The sequence below is a fragment of the Papaver somniferum genome, chromosome 9 (genome assembly GCF_003573695.1).
Source record: "Papaver somniferum cultivar HN1 chromosome 9, ASM357369v1, whole genome shotgun sequence".
Taxonomy (NCBI): Eukaryota; Viridiplantae; Streptophyta; class Magnoliopsida; order Ranunculales; family Papaveraceae; genus Papaver; species Papaver somniferum.
The window spans coordinates 64,748,009-64,755,167 of NC_039366.1; positions in this window are offsets into that span (position 1 = coordinate 64,748,009).

A 7,159-nucleotide genomic window follows, 5' to 3' on the forward strand; every position below is an offset into this window, starting at 1 on the left:
CGATCAATTAACATTAGTTGATTTCTAGGTTAATAAGATTAAAAATCTATTAATCGTCTGAATTAACACTAATTAATCAAGAATAAACTAGCCTTTATGGCTGGTTAAGGATTTTTTTTAGTTTACTTCATAAAGACCGGTTTCGGTAGGCCTCAAATTAGTTAGGTTAAAAGGTCTTTTCAAGGAAGGATTGGTTTTTCAGAGGTTTATCTTTTGTAATAAATTAATTAATTATAATTATATGATTTCAGGTGAATTTCCTCTATTGTGGTTAAAAGCTGAATCAAACTCAATTTTTAAAGCTTCTGGCCCCAACAAAACAAATTTCGACCAATGGAAACCTTTTGTTTTTTTGCACCACCAATTTTCGGTAGTTTCGGCCCCGCTTCTCTCTTTTTTTTCATCCCTGAAGGCTTTCCCTCTCTTTACTCCTCCACTATCTTTCTTTCTACGAAACCCTACGCAGTACACATCCGAGAAAAATTTCTTCTTCTTCATGTAAACCTTTTTTATTATAACGTCAGGGATAATATCGGTCACCGGTAAACCTTTTTTATCAGTTTTTTTTTTGTTTTTTCTGTACACCGGATATTTTTTTGTTTTTTTGATGAAGTACCACTGCCGGAGGATGGAGATGCATTTCTTACAACTTCACTAGTGCTTAAATCCTTAATATTATAACCCCAATCAAACATTTCAAAAGAAACACTATTGTCCCTAGTAAACTGAGCAACACAAATCAAATTCTTGCACAAAGTAGGAACCAAAAGGACATCTTTCAATATGAACTCAGCATTATTTGTTGTTAAAATTGCAGAACCAACATGAGTAATAGGAAGAAATTTACCATTCCCAACCATGACTTGATTATTTCCTTTGTAAGGTGTAGAAGTATAAAGCAATGCAGAGTTATTAGTCATATGAGCAGATGTTGATGAATCTGGTATCCATTGAGAGCTTAAAACAGGATCAGAAGTATGTAATATTGATGCAGAGCATGTATAAAAGGCTTGAGGTGAAGCAGACCCATCAGAAGAAGAATCAGGTGATGGTGAACTAGTATAAAAAGCTCTAGGAGATAAAGTAGAGGCATTATATGTAAAAGCAGCTTGAGACTGGTTGGTATTTTTAGAATACTGAGGGGGATTGTTGTCATAATATCGAAAATGACACCTCTTAGTAGTATGACCAACTTGCCTACAAATTTGACACTCAATCTCGGAAAAGTCTGTAGGAATAGAGTTATCATAGTGTTGAGAACCACTAGAACTACTGCTACCAGGAGAATTAGAAGAACTACTGCTACCAAAAAAGAAATTTTTTCTACCGGCATTATAATAACCTCTACCTGAGTTATAGAAATTATTACTTCTTCCAGAGCTATTATAACCTCTCCCTGAGTTGTTACTGGAATTATTTATGCCTGAGTGATTACCCCTACCAAAATTATTACTTCTACCAGAATTATGACCTCTACCAGAGTTGTTACCTCTACCAAAAGAGCTATAAAAAGCAGAAGGGGCATTGGTAGAATCTAAAGCATTTGTAGAGTCTTGATCCTGATTCTTTAACCATTGCTCATGATGAATAAGACGAGAACGAAGCTCAGAAAATTTATAAGGTGTTTCACGATGTTGAGCAGTGATGACAAATTGACTATATTCTCTACCCAAACCATTCAAGGTATACATAAAAATATCTTCATTAGACACAGGATCATTAATAGCAGCAAGATTATCAGTAATTTCTTAAGATTAGTCAAGTACTCACCAACAAAGAGATTACCTCGATGAAGGGTTTGCAGCTGACCTCGAAGAAGACTACGACGAGCCGCAAATTGATCAGAAAATTCAGATCGAAGATAATCCCAGTACTGTTTTGAAGTATTCAAGCCAAAAGTACTAGAGGAGACAGATTTGGAGAAGGTAGCATTGAAACAGGAGATGATAAACCGATCCATCTGGTGCCAAAAGAGATTCTCAGGATTGATAACTCGAGCTCCATTAACTGTGATGTGAGTAGGAGGTTCAACATAGGTTCCATCAACAAATCGAAGCAGATTTCTACTCATCAAAATAGACTCAAATTGATGACGCCAAAGTAAGAAATTTGTTGAATCAAGTTTAAAAGATACAAAATTATTGATGTTCTGAAAGAGTAGAGTGAAGTGTAGATTCTGCTGCTGAAACTGATTAACGAGATTGTTCATATCTTGAGAATGATTGTTAGCATCTTGAGGGTTAACCACAGCGGCGGCAGTGGCTGGTTCAACAGGGGTACCCATCTATAAGCAATAGAAGCAATGGAGATAATTGAGAGATCAACATGATCGAATAGCAGTTATCAATAGTAATATGATACCATGAAGGAAAGTATGATGACACAGATTCAAGCAATAGAGATGGTTATTGAATACTGAATGAGTTCAATACATCTGGATAACCCTAGATATAAATGTGTCTGAACAAAGGTAAACTAAATACACCCAGAATAAGAAATAGACATAACAGAATTACACCTCTCTTACACAGGAGTTACACCTCTCTTACACTCAATACTCTCACAGGAGATTATAAGATTTTCGATTTCGTAATTCTTCTTGCAGCAATGCTGTGGAGAGGGTATCAAAAGGAAGCACTAGAAACTGTTGAGGAAGACGGGAAAATCATATGTGAGAACTGAACTTTAGTCAAATTTCCATTGCTTAGGTAATTTGAATTAATGACATAAGGTTTGCAAATTTTGATATCTTGATGTTACCCTACAGTCATTATTTCAATGAATCTGTTGCATATTCATAATCATTACTCATTAGTCTTTTGTGCAAATTAATACCAATGTTTCTGTATAACTATCAGCTCTTCAAGGTTTGAGCTAAAAGTTCATAATTAAGGTCAAAACCCATTTGATTTCGATCTTGATGTTATTGGTGAACTTGGTCTTTCATATATACTTAGTTTACTACTTAAATTTTAGAGCAAGTTGTAGAAAGTGAGTGAGAGGAACATCACAAAGAAGTAATTTTCTTAATTTACATCTGAATTCTTAGATTAAGCTTGCCTTTTTTTATTTTCAACATCTGAGTATTATGTTGTGTATTATAGCTTTTAATTAAGTTGGGTTTCTAATGTTCAGGCACTTTAATTAAGCTATCTATAGATAGTGTGATGTTATTTTATTCTCAAGTACACTGCTATGTTTGGACGATACCATTAAAGATGTTTCTTGAAAAATGTCCAATCCAGATGCTTCAATTATTAGCATTATGCTCTTGGTCATAGACCTGGCTTGACACAACTGTGTGGCTCATGTGCGTTCCAGTTATCCTTTTGAATCAATGTCATTGTTTAAGTAGCCATCAGTTTCAGAATTTCCTACCTATTATTGTGTAGTTCTAGCTATCTCTTGCTGCCATAACCTCTCACATTTTTATTCTTTGCTTTCTTTTCAGCCTCCATTATACGATAGCTACCAACAAAAATTGAAAGAGTGGCAATGGGTTATGAGCAAGCTTAGTTTCACAAATGGTTGAACTTGCATGTTGTCTTGGAAGCCAACAATGTTGCTTTTTTTAACACCACGAAGGTCACTAACATCTCAATAAAGGTCGCATAGTGAAACCCTAGGTTATTTCGATTTTAATTAGTTCATGGGGTACAACCAATTAAGATCAAATTCTTTGGTAAGGGACTTAATTTAGAATGGATGACATGTACTTATGCTATGGGTTAGGTTAGATACTATTCATATAGAATAATATGGGCTTTTATTTGTTCGGAGAACATAATGCAATATACGGTGAAGGTGTCAACTATTGAAAAATGTCTATGTGAATTGCTTTTTTCATCTTTTTATCTAATGAGATTTTATGTTTGTAGGTCTGGAAATCTGTTAAGCGCTTATAATTGATACAAGGGATGTGGGGAAGGCTTCCACGACTCACATTGCTTTAGAAGGAGGATAATTTTTATAAATTCGCAAACTAATTCTGGCTGACAAAAGACAACCCGCCTCTTCCAGATTATGCATTTGCATAAAGTACTGATGGAGAAACCTATCGCCTGACTTTGTCGTCTGTGCTAGAGGCAGTGCTACCATTTCGTCATCCGGGGATGACGTTGTTTGGCTGACCTTGGCCGATCCAGATTGTTTAGCGCAATTATATTAAGAAAAACAAAGGATTATTCAGGATAACCACCATTTGTACGCAGATGGATATATCTTGCATTAATGTAGTTGTATTTACGATACTACTTTTGAACCACCTTACAAGTCATTTAAGCAGGCATCAAAGTAGGTTATCTTCCTTTCCGTGGTATTGATAAACTTTATAATGAGGCTGGAAGGAAAAACAAATTCCAAAGCTAATTTCGTTATTTTTAATTTTATTAATTGACTCCTTTAGATATTATCATTTTTTTTTATCATCAAACCACAAATAATTCATTCCATAAGAAACGTTTACATGATAGTTTTAAAGAGAAACAAGTACATCATAACATGAAAAAAATACAAAGAAAGATACAAAACGTAAATAAATCGCGAAGAGAAAGAGCGATCTACTACGATAGTACCCAAATCTTGTACTATGAGATTGGAGAAAGAATGGTATACGAAACTATAATTCGACCATTTTGATAGATTTTTTCTTCTTAGAAAAGAGATGCTCCTATGACAGAGGAGTGATATGCCCAAAAATTCTTCATGTGCAACTAACCCGAACTCAAGATCTATTTTTCTGATGAAGAAGAAATTGATCTTCCCCCTTGCTGAATCGCCGATGTACTTTTATCAAAAAAACCAAACACGAACAAATCGTTAGAAAGAAACACTATAAAAATATAGATAAAATCGCGAAGATAAAATCGCTCGATCTAATAGCGAAGAAATTATTGAAAACAACAAAAATAACTAAAAACAAGAAAGCCTTGCTCAGATCTAGCCCCTAAAAGACTAAATCTGAGCAAAGGAAGAAGAAGAAATTGATGGGGTTTTCTCTAGTTTTTGAGAGGTGAGAGAGAGAAGAGGAAAAGTTTGAGGACTGATAAGTTGGGGATTTTCCGATATTATCATTTTTCGTAATTAATAGTTTTATTATCCACTAGCACCAGCACATAATTTTCTCTACAAGATAATTAGGCCCGTGCAACGCACGGGTGCAACAACCGCAAATTTTTTGTAATAGATATAATCTTCGACACAGATGGAATGGAGATGAATTAGGAGGCTTGCTAAACTCTTTTAATTATGATTTTTTTAATGAACCTATACCTTGATTGAATCCTAATTTGATCTTGGCAAGAAACTATGAAATGTAATGTCAGAAGCTTCCTTCAGTTTTTTTTGTGGAAAAAAAAGGAAGGATTGATTGATTGATTATAACTCACAGTACGGCGCGACGCTACCGAAAGTGCATCTGGCTTTACTAGCAAAGAAAGATGTTGTACAAGTTTGCGATCCTAGGAGTAGGAACCAGTAAATGACTAGTATATGCAGATCCTAAATATAATTACTTGAGAGAATTTATGCCACAATCTTTCAAAATTGTAAAAGGTTTTACCTATTTCTTATCCCCACTTTACCTAAATCCCATCCCAACTATCCAAATCAAATTTTGTATAACTCATTTTAAATTGGGTGAACAAAACTCACTCAAATATTCTATCTCCATGATTAACCTAAATTTTTACCACCGCCCCCAAATTAATTTGGTTTGAAGATTAGTTGCAAATCAATCTTAATCAAGTTTTGAGTTTGGATGCCAAAACTTACTTATATTCCCGTAGTAAATTCTCGTAGTACAATCACAGACAAAGCCCACTAATTTAAAATTATTGGATTGAGTTAATTGAATCCAAATATCCTATCAAAACCAAATTGAAAAGAAATGAATTGAATAGGCCCTTTTGTGATCACACAATAGTTTTTGGATTTCTTTACATTGGGTGCCAAACCTTCATTAACATGGAACATCATTGGTTATCGATGGTGCATATAGGCAGCGACCTGATGATATGGTAATGATGAAGATGGGTTAGAAAAGAAGAATGAAGGCGGTAGTTTAGAAGATGACAATTACCTATAGAATATGATAGGGTATGTTTTGTATACCCACCTTAAAAAGAGTTACATAAAATTTGATTTGGGTATATGGGATGGGATTTAGGAAAGGGGAAATTAGGCTCAGGCCCAACCCATGGATAACCCATAATATGAGGCCCTTAATTAAAAAAAGTTTAAATCTAGGCCCCGAGTTTTTAAAAGACCTTGATACCCTTATGCATATTGTCAAGCCCATAATTAAATAAAATTTAAATCTAGGCCCAAAATTATTAAATCTAGGCCCGAAATTATTAAAATACAGTGCGAAGGTGTAAACAGAAGTTACACATGCATATGGCATGTGTAACCAGAAGTTACACATCCTTATGATATGTGTAATGCAAAGTTACACTTGTATATATATGCAAATAAATAGACATCAAAAAAAAACACAAAAAAAAAGTTATTACTTTAATATTCATTTACAATAATTTCTTAACATGTGTAACATCTGTTTAGTGTAATTGAGAGTTACATATGTGTCTATCTAGTGTAACTGAGAGTTACACATGCATCTGACTTGTGTATTCAGCGTCAACTCCAGTTCCAGCGAGACCATTACCACGTTTAAGCAATTAGCTTTTATGAAGTTATCTAAAACCTGAAATATAACAACAAGCAATCAGTATTTATACGATTAAAATGAACAGTACATAAAACAATGTATATTTCAGTTTCACAAGCATCTGACTAGTGTAGCTAGCGGTTACACATGCATCTGAATTGTGTAACTGAGAGTTACACATGCATATAACATGTGTAACTAGGAGATACACATTCATCTGGCTAGTGTAGCTAGCAGTTACACATGCATATGACTAGTGTAACTAGGAGTTACACATACATATTGATATGTGTACCCAAAATCAGTATGTGTAAGTAAAAGTTACACATCTAATTAACATGTGTAACTTGCAGATACACATGCATCTGAATTATGTAACTAGGAGTTACACATGCATCTGACTTAGATATGTCAACATAAAATCAGCAAATCCATCTCTAAATGAATAACACTAGCAAAAACGAGAGGTGACTATCAAGCAATTACCAGTCA